Source organism: Apostichopus japonicus, chromosome 1 (assembly GCF_037975245.1).
Source record: "Apostichopus japonicus isolate 1M-3 chromosome 1, ASM3797524v1, whole genome shotgun sequence".
Taxonomy (NCBI): domain Eukaryota; kingdom Metazoa; phylum Echinodermata; class Holothuroidea; order Aspidochirotida; family Stichopodidae; genus Apostichopus; species Apostichopus japonicus.
Genome location: NC_092561.1, coordinates 10288842 through 10302554, shown reverse-complemented (window position 1 = coordinate 10302554; position 13713 = coordinate 10288842).

Sequence of the window (13713 nt, the reverse complement as noted above, 5' to 3'; positions counted from 1 at the left end):
GCGTCTAAGAGTAGTCAAAAGTTGAGTTTATTTACACCATTGTTTTTTTTTTTTTTTAACATTAGCCGTTATCATCTATATACACGCCAGTGTTGTTAGATCTATAGATATTTTGGAACAAAACTGCAATTCGAACCTTAAATGCTGCTTTAAATAATTCATCAAACTTAAGATACTCCTCAAGCATTTATTTCATATCAACTTAAGATGATTTAAAGGGACTACAAGATGAAGACAGGCAAGTATCTAGATGCGAATTGAAAATGAAGAGAGATGTAACTTGTATACAATAGCACAAACGACTGATATATAAAGTCTATCATTTCGGCGATATCTTTGTCGGTACCAAGTGGGCCTATATTTCGAACGGGGTCAAAGTGTTGCTCAAAGTGACCTGATTTACAAAACGATCCTTTCTTGTAGAAAAAGAGAGAAAAACACAATCGTTACAATTTTTTTCATCGATGTCATCGGAACATATGAAATATATATAGGCCTAGTTTAACTGGAGTTCACTATAATATGTGGAGTGTAATGCCATCCGACTGATATGAGAAAAACCTTTGATCCCCTTGTCGTCAAAATATTTGTTTAATAAGAAAAGCCTTTGGTAAAGATTACAACTTCCGAAAGATTATTGACTTGTCTCGACTTACTCAACTCATTTACAGAAGACGAGGCCCAAAGGTCGAAGTATAAACGGGACCATTACAAACTTTAATAACATTTTGTAAAGTGACTTACCATGTATGTCATTGTACGACAACAACATCGAATTGATACATATTCTATTGGGCTGATATGCGTTCTCTGATTTGTAACTCGAATAGCGATCATAAGCGAATTGTAAAAGCGGGATGACCCGTGGGTTAATATAGGGAGTATATTCTTGCATTAAAATCTACCACTGCGTAGATCAGTTTATTTGGCATGATTGACTTCCAGTTATCACCCGGATGCATGTTGGAATTTTTAGTGAATAATAAAAATGCCGCAAATATTTTCTAAACTTACTGGTAGTCCCATCAGTATACCCAATACATTAATTTCTTACCGATGAAAATAGGTTTTACTTGTAATATTCCATTATATGAAAACGTGGAAATATCATTTTTACTTCAAAAGCTGGCACACCGAGATAAATAGCCTATATCCAATTCACATAACTTTCTCAAAAGATGTGTGCAAACACGCCGTACCCCCGTGGCGTACACATTTCGTCCACCGCCCCCTTATCGCAGCCCAACCTCCGCGTAAAATGGACAATATAATCGTTACACACACATAAGTATGTATATATATATATATATATATATATATATATATATATATATATATATATATATATATATATATATATATATATATATATATATATATATATATATATATATATATATATATATATATATATATATATATATATATATATATATATATGTATGTATATATATATATATATATATATATATATATATATATATATATATATATATATATATATATATATATATATATATATATATATATATATATATATATATATATATATATATATATATGGAGGCTGAAAATTTTTCCACTGTTCTTGATTTTCCAACTCATTACGATTTTCATTTATGTTTGATCTCTAGATTAAGGCAAAATATGTCACCAAAAACAGAACTAGTATTGTTCGATACAGGTGTCAAAGGCCTACAGCGAAATTACGACCTTCCTTACCGGTTTCGAACCTCTGGACATACAATCAGCGTCCATGGCCTAGTTGGTTAGGGTGTCCGCGTTCAAAGCGGGAGGCCCGGGTTCGAATCCCGGTGGAGGCTGGAAGTTTTTTCACTGTTCTGGATTTTCCTTCTCATTACGTTTTCATTAATATATATATATATATATACAAGGAACCAAAGGCTACATTTCGGGGCCCTGCCCCCATACCATTAACTCATCTTTCTTTCCATCCTGAAGCCTACGTGTGGTTTTCTAACCTATCATCATTGAGCGGATGTTTTTGTTTGTCAGTGGTTAATTTAGACTATTCTTGACGCCGTTCGTAGTTAAATATTATAGATATCGTTTCAAAATCCATTGCACTGATGGCTTTTGGGTTCGTTGGCTGAGATTCTAGATCGATCTTCAGCCTTTGAACAAGGAGCTATACGAACCAGTGACCAAGAATATATATATATAGTATCTATTCCCTTTGGAAGAGATAATATATAAAGTCATGATCACATAATTACAGACAGTCTCAATGTCAGGGAAGGGGGCGGGGGAGGGGCCGCTTAGAAGGGATCAAATTTTTACTGGCCCTCGCTCTACCTTGGATTATTGTTCTATAATAGTACCCATCTGTCGCGTGCAAAGTTCATGTCATACCCGCGGTCTTGTATTCTAAGTTTGGTCATAGTATCCACATTAAGGTTCTCTCCTGGGTCAGTCTGTATACAGACATTGAGCAAGGTCAGATATGTGCGGAATACATTAGTAGTGGTCTGTGGGGAGGGGGAGGGGGAGGGCAGGAAATAAAATATGATCATTATGTCACTATTTCTTTCTGTATTGATTACCTTTGTCCGTTTCCAATACTCCTCGGGCCCCTCCATCCCTCCCCACCCCCATTACCCGACCCCTCCATCCCTTCCCACCCCAATTACCCGACCCCTCCATCACTTCCCACCCCAATTTTCCGGCAACTTACCCTCATTACTTCATTACACCATTCCACTCGACCGTCCTTACAGACCATCACATCAGCATCTCCTTTATACAGAGTCACACATACAGAGTTTACTCTGTTTCGTGAATCGAAACTAAACGGACCATTGTTTATGATAACATATCGAGCTATACTAATTTGTTTTTGAAGTATGCAATAATTGCATCACTGATATCATCTAAATATTTATAGTACGTTACATCATATAATGATTCTCTATACATGTAAAATTGCGAGCAGTCTCGTCATTAAACAACAGTGTTTTCTGACGATCATTTATGTTGCAAGCGTTTATTGTGAGTTCTGTCGCCAAAGGCTGAGTAAAGTTAACCAAAACGTAACGATTATTTCTTTCTTTTTAAAATTATATTCGCAATCGTTCAAACTGAGACACTGAAACTGCTTTCTTTAGTATCTGAATTAAGATGATTTATTAGAAATTTTGTGACGATCCGATTCAATTCTAACCAATTAACATCCCATGAAGCACCACTTGGTTTATTACATTATTTGTTGCCCAACTTCAAGCTCCAACGAACGACGCTGTTTCTAAAGGTTAAGGTTCCATACACTACCGACAAACTGCCTTGACCCCTTCCCCTGCTTAACAGACCCCGTATACATCTGGAACAATCCCTTCCACTTTCTCCGAGTCGTCAAGACCCCCCCCATCCCCCATCCCCCATCCCCCAACCCCTAACGAACATATTCCAATACGGTATAGGCCTATGTATATGCTCTTTATACCTGAGGTTGCCCGTATTTACCAGGACTCCATGAATGTGTAGATCCCTTGACACTGACATACATTCCTCCGTATACTGAGCAAATGAGGTTTACATTGGTAAAGCACACACCAATTTCTTTCAAACTTGACTTTTGAGTCAATGTTTATTGAACGAAAACTTAAGCTATATACAATAATATGAATGACGTATTTCATAATTTAAGTCTTAAGTGCATTAAACTTATCACTGACTTGCCTTAATGGTGTGTTTTTCTATGTTTCGTGTGCAGACCTTTGTTAATGGTCTCCAAACCCTAGGAGATTCATTTATTGACATAGGCTCAGTCATTGTCTCTTTATCGGCAGAGCATACAGTAATATGAATCCAGCCCCCCCCCCCTCTCCGCACGCACTCCCCACCCGCATCCACCCCACATTTCACGCAGCAGAAACGCGTGATAGTATCTCACAATGCGTACCAATTTGGCAAAGGGTCACTTACCAATCATCTTTGCAATGATTGTAAACATCAGTGAAAACCCCTGTTGATTCGAACACGCGTACCGTAGACAGCCGTTATGGCCTCGTTGGCGTGCCACATAATGTGACAATGCATCGATCGATACACTTGTCTTAAAAGTACTACAAACACCTAGCCAATTTGCCCCATATTCAGTACATTTGTTGTGTGTGATAATCTCATTCGAAATCTTGGAGGGTCGTGGGTCGGGGGTCGATTAAATCAAATACAATTTGCGAAAAGTTTGTGTTTAATTTACTGAAAGGCAGCATATGACTATAACCGCATGGATAAAGGGTTCGGGTGATAAGACGGTGACACGTCTAGGTTAACCCCTTCGCCATGATTCCCGAGCCTTTTCTGTATATAAATATAGATAGAGATTTGATTAAGGGGAGTCCTTGTCGCGGTAAACTCTTCTTGAGATGAAGAACCCATTAATTGGTTAGTCCATCAGTCCATTGATAACTCACATGATATTAATTATATATAGTCGAGACTGACTGGTTAAAGTTCTAAGGTTCTATTGACATCATGCATGCATGAAGGAAGGCATTGAACCACTAATTGTTTCACCTTTTATACAGAAAGTAATAAACAAGTTACCGATCGACAATCAAGAACGGATAAATATAGCACAAGAAGTCAACATCAACACAAATACGTATACAAGCTATATAGTTCATTACAAACTGTTTATCATAAAAAATGGTGAGTTTATAGCCTGGGGACAGTATAATCACACCATAGCCTACACGTACAAATCCACAAGTCCACATAGCCTACAAGTCCAAGTATATGACCACACTATGTCCTCTTTGTAACAGCAAGTTATTATTCTACAAATTTTAGTACAAAAAGAGCATCAAGTTTTATATTGGTATAGCGCATGCAACGACATTACTGTACTTAATTGCAAGCCCCAATTAATAATACCTTCCCACACCAAATATGTATGCCCCTACCGTACCCCTTGTATTACCCCCTACCGTCACCCTGTTTGCCAACTCCTACCGCCCCTTGTTTACCCACCTTGTTTTTTAATGCATACATCATCTGTAATAGAGTGTTACGACGACCATACTTATAGGCCTATTTTTGTGTTATACTAACCCATATACCTGAGGGGCGACTACTGGTATGTGGTTATATGTGTGCAAAGTCCTGCAAGGGATACAAAGAAATCCAAGCTCATAGTAACAGTTATCATACAGGAGGCAGAATATACGTATGTTTGGTGTGGTGTTGGGTTTGAAAAATGTGTAGGAGAGAGAGAGAGGGTGGGGGGGGGGTGCTTTTCAAGTTCGTCCTATCATTTACAGCCCGTTCAAATTAACGGGGCATATGTTGTACTAAGGCATTGTCTCTGTGACGATAACGCAGGCCTCGTTCATACCCCATATCCCAGCCCCATCATTACCAATACGCACCCTTTCGTCACAGTCCCGATGCAAGGGGACTGGGGTTGAGAGCGGGTCAGTCGTTTGGTAGTTTGGTTTTCGTGCCCAGGTTCTTTCCTGGGCGACTTTTCCTTAAAAAAAAAGGACCCTTTCTGAACGAAAGGAAGACATCGTCATTTTGAACCAAAGTGATTTTTTTTTTTAAGAACAATGATTTCGCTTCATAATCGGCGGTATTGTTCAAAATTGCCATGATGTGCATACTGTTGCGTGCACTTCCATGGATCAATGAGTGTTACACATGTTTGCTGGTTAACAAAACGAAACTTAAAACTTCAAAAGAGGTGACGTCATTTACCGGGGCTAGTAATTATCAAAGAGTAATACAGCCATAGTGATCGGTGTCTTCAAGTGTGAATTGAAAGGATATTGGTGATAATAATACGGGTAACACGACGCATCACAAATCTCTATTCAAGGCGTGCACAGCATACGTAATTCTTTCCACCGATATAGCGATATCCATTTACAAAAGAGCGCATTCATCGAAGAACCGAGCGCTGATTGCTAAAAATTATTCATGTATACTGCAGAGAAAAGAAGTGGCTTGCTTGCTTGCCTGACTTTACTTCCGAAATTTAGACCACTAATCCATCGACTATTTTTATTAGTACTATAGGTAAATACATAACAGTGATAACTAAACCAAGTATACCGTATATACCTACTTGAATGCAGGCTCTGACCTCATTTCACAGTCTTAGTGACGACGCCTGTTGTAGGAAAGTGTTTAGAATACAGAATTGCTGAAAGATAATAAGAACCGAAAGTGATTTTTTTTTGGTGCTTTGATTCTATTTTGTTTACATGCCACAGAGCCATCTGTACCGATATATCAGTGTAAACATGACATAATATGTGTAAACACACACGCACGCAATGCACGCACGCACACACACACACACACGCACACACACACAAACTATATATATATATATATATATATATATATATATATATATATAAATATATATATATATATATATATATATATATATATATATGTGTATTTATATATACATATGTATATATATATATATATATATATATAATATATATATATATATGTGTATTTATATATACATATGTATATGGGTGTCCGCATATAAAGCGGGAGGCCCGGGTTCGAATCCCGTTTGAGGCTTTACGTTTTTCTCACTGTACATGGATTTTCCAACTCACTACAATTTCAATTATATCTATATAGGCCTACATGTAATATGGATTTCCACAAAATGGGAAAACGTGAAGGGTTGTGTGAATACTTTATATAGGTAAGGGAAGGGAGGGAATCCAGTACGGTTGATGTGAATCCACCCCGCCTGCCGGGCCCCCCGTCGGGGTTTCGCCCTGGACCCAACCCGATAAAGACTTTGCACCAGGCGTTCGCGGTGTGCGCTGCGTACACACACCTTCAGTTGATGGCATTTATGTCCCCCCCCCCCCACCAACTCAATCTTCAATTGGGATTAACGCCCCTGGATAATTTGGATCTTTTATTTGTGATTAATGTAAAACGATATAATGTAGGTAACTAATCTTGAATACTGTGCATTGAAAGTAGAACAATATGTATGCATTCCGTTGCACCCATCGAGGACAAATCGTCTAACACACACACAGTGGCATTCTTGACGTATCAGGTTATAGCAACGCAATGGCCGCCGAGTGTAATAAAGACACGATGCACAATGCGGATAGGAAGTTGAGCGCACGGAATACTTCAATACAATAACATTGTTTCGAGTGGCTAGACAAGGTCAGGGTCCTGTACAAACTTGATAGATTTAGCAACTTTTTATGCTCGCAGACGGTTCGATGTGTTATTTATCTCCCGCCAAATGCAGTGATTTACTTAGTTGTTGTTTAACTTAATGTTTCCGACAGTTTAAAAGCATGGTTCTCGGTTCGCTTCTTCCAGTTGCAAAAGGGGAGGGTTGAGGGTTGAGTAAGTTTATAGTGGGTCCTTAAACCTGGGGAGCAAGTGTTTGAGAAAAGAAGTAAAAACAAAAACAAAACAAGAAACATTGCCATTGTGGCGGCAGGGGGTTAAATGTCTTGTTGGTAGCTAAAGTGTTTGACTTATTCTTGTGTGCATGGGGGTGGTGGCTCGTGGGTGGAGGGCGGGTAGGGAGGAGGGCATGGCCAAGTACGCCGCTGGTAACAATATAAGTGCATGAGTTCCACTTTGGCAATATACATATAGAAGTCCATGCAGAGTAAAGCAGAACGTATCGATGTTAGTAAATTCTATAAGGCTTCAAGTGAACACATCTAATCTTCATGAATCTTTTGAAGTTGGTTCTAAAAAGAAAAGTGGTAAAAATGTTTCGTAGTTCATAATCCAGAACACCTTAGCATCCGCCGGTCCGTGGGAAACAAGACTAGAATAACTCACTGTTAACACGTTAGAAGGCTGTGTGTATAGACTTGGGTCGACTGACTTCAAAAACCTTAAAAACAAAACGATACCGTGGTGTTTTCAAATAGCGTCAAAAGAAGGTGACATATAAAATAGTTCAGCGGCGTAATAAACAAATTTGGTTCAACAACGAGGTGTCATATGACTTTTGGTGGTCCATGGGGCGTCATTTCTCGGAGATAAAAGTACATGTTTGCCTGTAGGTCACATCTCGCAATATTTAAGTACGGTACGTATTATTATTATTATTATTATTATTATTATTATTATTATTATTATTATTATTATTATTATTATTATTATTATTATTATTATTATTATTATTATTATTATTATTATTATTATTATTATTATTATTATTATTATTATTATTATTATTATTATTATTATTGTTATTATTTTTTTTTTGGGGGGGGGACTAAAAAGTACTTAGTTTCATTTTGAGCAAGGTGACGTCATACTTGAATGTGATATATCAAATAGAAGACAATTCCATGGATGATGACATCGCGATATTTAGGAGATAACCTCGAATTTCTACAATTTTAATTGAATTTGCACGAATTCAACATTGAATGCACGGTTATATACACGTCGTTGTGGCCTTCACGAACGGTAAAATAATGTATGCCTTCTAAACAGTTTTCCATATAAAACCATTTTTTTTAGTCTGGTGGCAGACTTCTGACGAAACATTTCCAGAGTTACCTCAAGTAATTTTTAAAAATGATCACGATTGATGAAAGTAAGACATGATACATTCATTTCTTCACCAACTTTGAGCTCAAGTTTAAACAGTGAGTATAATTACTGCCTTCATTCGATTGTAAAAAAGAGCAATGTTGCGCACACAAACGATGTTTACACATATTAGTATTCATTACAGACAAACAGGGAATCTGCAAATTAAATATTAAAAAAAATAGACCCCCCCCCTCCCATCATCATTGAATCAGAACATACCAATTAATCAAGCATAGAACTGCGTTTGGTGCGGAATTCAACCGTTAAATTCTTATATATTTCTTTACAGAGGTGTAGAAAGGTATCTCTTATGGGGTGGTGGGTTGGGAATGGGGTGGGGTGGGGTGGGGGAGCCGACCGCAGATAGGGGTCCACGGAGTAAAGCGCCAGATTCCGTCATGTTCAGCTCATTTCTTGTTCTAATCAGTGCTAAAGTAACGATTTTCAAGCAGAAAAGAGGAAATTATCTGGATTTTTATTTGGAATGCATTTCTTTCTTCTTTTTACCCCCCCCCCCCGGCCCCTCCCACCTTCGTTTCGTTTGTTCTCATTTAATGGGAGAGTAGTAAGTACCACTTCCCCTCTGCGGTGACTATGTACGCTCCTGCCTGCTTAAAGGATCAAGAAATAAATTGGTGATTTTGTTCTGTGTAATTGCATATTGTTGTATATAACCATATAGGGTACCACTTGAGCTTGTAAGTGTGTTATATACCAGAGTGTATGCACAACATGGATTATTTCCAAGAACTCACCAGATTGTGGTAGCAATGAATTTGTTTAGTGGGACAAAAAGGTTGCGCTCCGTGTAAATACAAGGCGTTCTTAAAGATTAGAAGATAAAAGAGTAGGGATTCAATCTCTGTAAGAAAGGTAGTACCACCTAAAACCCTCCCCTCCTCAAAACTGCTGAAAATAATACTGAAATCATTGATGTAACACTATAGTGAACTTTACTTGCAGTTCTCTCTCCACCACCCCCACCCCTCCCTCTACCACTTTGACAATCAACTTACCCTTATTTATTGAAATATTTATATCATTGGTCATTCACCCTTTTCGGTATAGTTTATTGTTCACGGACTTCACAGCATAAGTGCAAAAGCAAGACGGCAATGAGGTTTCTGTCTACAAAATTATTTTTTTCAAATTTAGCTATTATTTAATTGTATTCTTTTCGAAACCTTTGCTTTTTTTCTTCTTCTGCTTCATATTTGACGCGTTTGACGCATCTCATAGAATCGATAATTTTCCATAACGTTAGTTCATTGTAAACACTGTGGCGTAGCATATCTGTTCATTATCTACTTTCTACATTCATATAGGCCATCTACATATATCCAGTAAGTTTCCGTCACTGTATGCTTTTCAATCTATGTGTCCGTTTATTCCTCTCTGTATTATTTTTTTTTTTTCACAACATTTCCATTATTTCCCAAAATCGTATGCTTACCAGACCATCCACCGTGCACGTTTAATAATCTACTTTCCATTTCTGGGCCATCTCAACATGTCCGGTAAGTTTCCATTACATATTACGTTTACAGTCAACTATAACACAGAGTCCAATATATTGATTAATATCAAAAAGTCTATACTTGTCACACGTAGACCTTCCCAGCACACCAGTAGCGCACATGTTTACCACTTATACGGTACGGTATATATACGGTACTTATACGGTACGATACATGTATATATATGTTTATTCATCATTCAAATGTTTTTTATGCATCGGTCATGATTCAAAAGGCGTGAAGTTACAACTTACTATGGTACGTGATAACTATTCAACTAAGTAAGATGAATACACTATATTTGCATGGACCATCTCAACTTGGCCAACGAGTTTATCCGTTACTTGTGTTTATACAACTATAGAAATGTGACACGAAATTCCGCAGGGTGTGAACGTGAAGTAAAACAATGGAATGACGTTTTCACCTTTAACTATATGCAGGATTCCATCAATCAGTTAATTTGCATATTTATAAGAGTACATGCGTTAAACCAGTTTATGTGTGTTAAATGTCATTGAGAGGTATATGTCCATAACATTAACAGGATGCAAGTTGCTAAGCACAGTACATTTGATCGACACATCGTGTGTGTTTTTATAACTTATGTGTATACCTGTAGTATTTGTTTGTGATAACGTTTTAAGTGACAACGTTTATTGTCATAAAGTTCAATGCCTGTATAATTGTCCGGCTTTGCTGTTCCGAGAAGGAAACGATAGTAATTAAAATAACCGTCAAATAATAACGATTAACCATTTGAAATTAGTAACCGTAGTTACCGTAGTACCGTAGTACATATCAGGTGTTATATATATACCGTCACATGATCATGATCATCATCATCATCATCGTTATGATCATGATCATGATCATGATCGTCATCATCATCAAAATCATCATCATCATCGTCATCGTCATCGTCGTCTTCGTCTTCGTCATCGTCATCGTCATCACCACCATCATCATCATCATCATCATCATCATCATCATCATCATCATCATCATCATCATCATCATCATCATCATCATCATCATCATCATCATCATCATCATCATCATCATCATCATCATCATCATCATCATCATCATCATCATCATCATCGTTATTATAATTGTTATTATTATTTTTATTATGAAACTGATCGTTTAATTTTTTACTCATTCAGTGATGATTAAAAGTTCGCATCGTATGCAGACACATTTTCAATTGTTTCCTTTAATTATAAACAAAAAAGTGTTAACTTTTTTGGTCTATAGACCGAATTTTCAATATTTTCATACTTACTTCGCTTTGCCTCTGTTCTCTGATATATAGAAAGTGATCAGCGAAAATTGGTGCACTGCTATGGGGTTTTAGTATCGACTAGAGTTATTTGACTAAAATCTGCACAAAAATTTGAAAACGAAACGACTCATATAGTTTCATCCGCATTTGTATCACCTGACACGGTCAAGAACGCGTGACGGATATGCCTTCACTGCTAATCACCATGCCGGCAGTGATAGGGGGGTCGGTGGATCCCGTGATTGTAAAGATCCGGGTTTCATGGAATGTCACTGTTCGATTTAACAGATTTAACAGATTAACGATTTTGGTTTCTCATATCAAATGAAGACCATTCTCGTTATGTATAAGCTATCCGTGCAGCTGCACACGCACGCAGCCGGAGCTGATTCAATACCATGGTGCGGCTTTGAACTTACCGTACCCAATGTAGAATTTTGGCGCTCACGATTTCTTGTATATACCACTTGACCTCAAACTCCCATAATAATGCAATTTATTATATTTGCCGAGTAGTATCTTCTTCTTCTTTTTCGTTTGAATCGAAAAACAACAAATAAAAAAATATTAAATAAAAAAATAAAAAATTGGTTTTTCATATTTTATTCAGAAGAATACATTAAAGAAACTGTCAAATAATGAAGACCTGTTGTTAAATTTAATGAGACGTATTAAATATGTTCGCTCATTTAACATTCATGAAGCAAACTTACATAAGTATTCATGACTTGTCACATTCACTTGAGTATTTCTTGGCAATAATCAAGACCTGTTGTACTCCGAGTTCGTACTCGCACGTGTACTCATATGTACTCGATTACATTGTTCATTACCTCTATGTACTCGTGCTCATACTCAGTAAATATCAAATTCATGCTTTTGTTTATACTCGTATTGGTACTCATGGCTTACTCTAGGCCTACGGTTACAGGCCACGAGACCGAAGGTCCGCGAGACCGAAGGTCCGCGAGACTGAAATTAATAAAGGTCCGCAACACCGAAGGTCTTCGAGAGCGAGGTCCGCGAAACCGAGGGTCCGCGAGACCGAAACTATTACTAGGCCCTATAATAGTGGTAAGACAAATATTACTATCGGTAATATTACCTTGATAAAGCTCGTAATTAAAAAGAATTTACAGCTATTTCTGTTCATAGTGGATACCAGTGACTTGCACCCCCCACCCTGCTCCCACAAATGAAATTTAGAATACAATATAACTTAAAGATTCGATATAGCGATACCATGTTATAATATTTTAAACAATATTGCCCCTTGTCAATCTCCCTCTTAAGCCCCTCTAATGAAAAAGTCTGTTTTCGCTTATCGATGGACCATCCATAGACCATCGGTCTCGCGGACTATCGGTTCGCGGAAATTCGGTCTCGCGGACCTTCGGTCTCGTGGAATTCCCCCTAGGCCCACTCGCACTCGAGTATACCCGGGACAGTGTACTCAAACTACAAGTTTGCTGCATAAAGGTTTTGTCACATTAAAGGAAGAAAACGTCCAAAGCCTGCAGTCAGCGGCTGTTTTAAGCTTACTTTGATCATATGCCATATCATGGCTTTTATTAATGATAATACTCCATGTGTTAGGCTATACGTTCATGAAAACTAATACATGCAGATGTAGTTTTTATACCGACTTCGTTTTATTTCTTCTTTCTTTTTCTTCGTCGTCTTATTTTTCTTCCACATTTTTGCTCTCAATTCTGGCAAGGATTTCCCCAAACTTGATGGTTGCAGATCGAAAATAAATAAATGGAATCCGATATAACATTTCCCAGGATCTCACAGTGCCTTGCTTTTTAAAGTACACTGTAACGGTATCAAAATGGCGACCTGTCTAATGTCCCAATAAACTGCAGACAAAACAAACAGAAGGGTTACTGCTGTCTCCATCTGAGAAATAGAAACCAACCTCTCTCCTCCTCGGTCGTTGACACGCTTTAGCCAAGTTTTCAGTTCAGAGAAGACGAACAAGATAAGAAAAGAAAGTAGTGGCGGCATAGCTTGTAACCATTTCAATTACTGGGATTGCTTGTGACTGGTATACATGAGACGGTGGAAAGTGACCCACGAGAAGGAATGGGGCGCGGTAAACCCGGTGTGTCGAAGACACCTGTACACATGTAGCCTAGCCATATAAAACTAGGATATGCAATAACTAGAAGCATGGTAATTTGCATACATATTCATATTTGAAACCAATATTGACATGAGACTTAAGATGATATATATATACTTCAGGCTATTGTGGCATTGACGAAAGACTCAATGTACGCAAGCAACAACCGGGGAACTGTTTGACACCTACTTGCC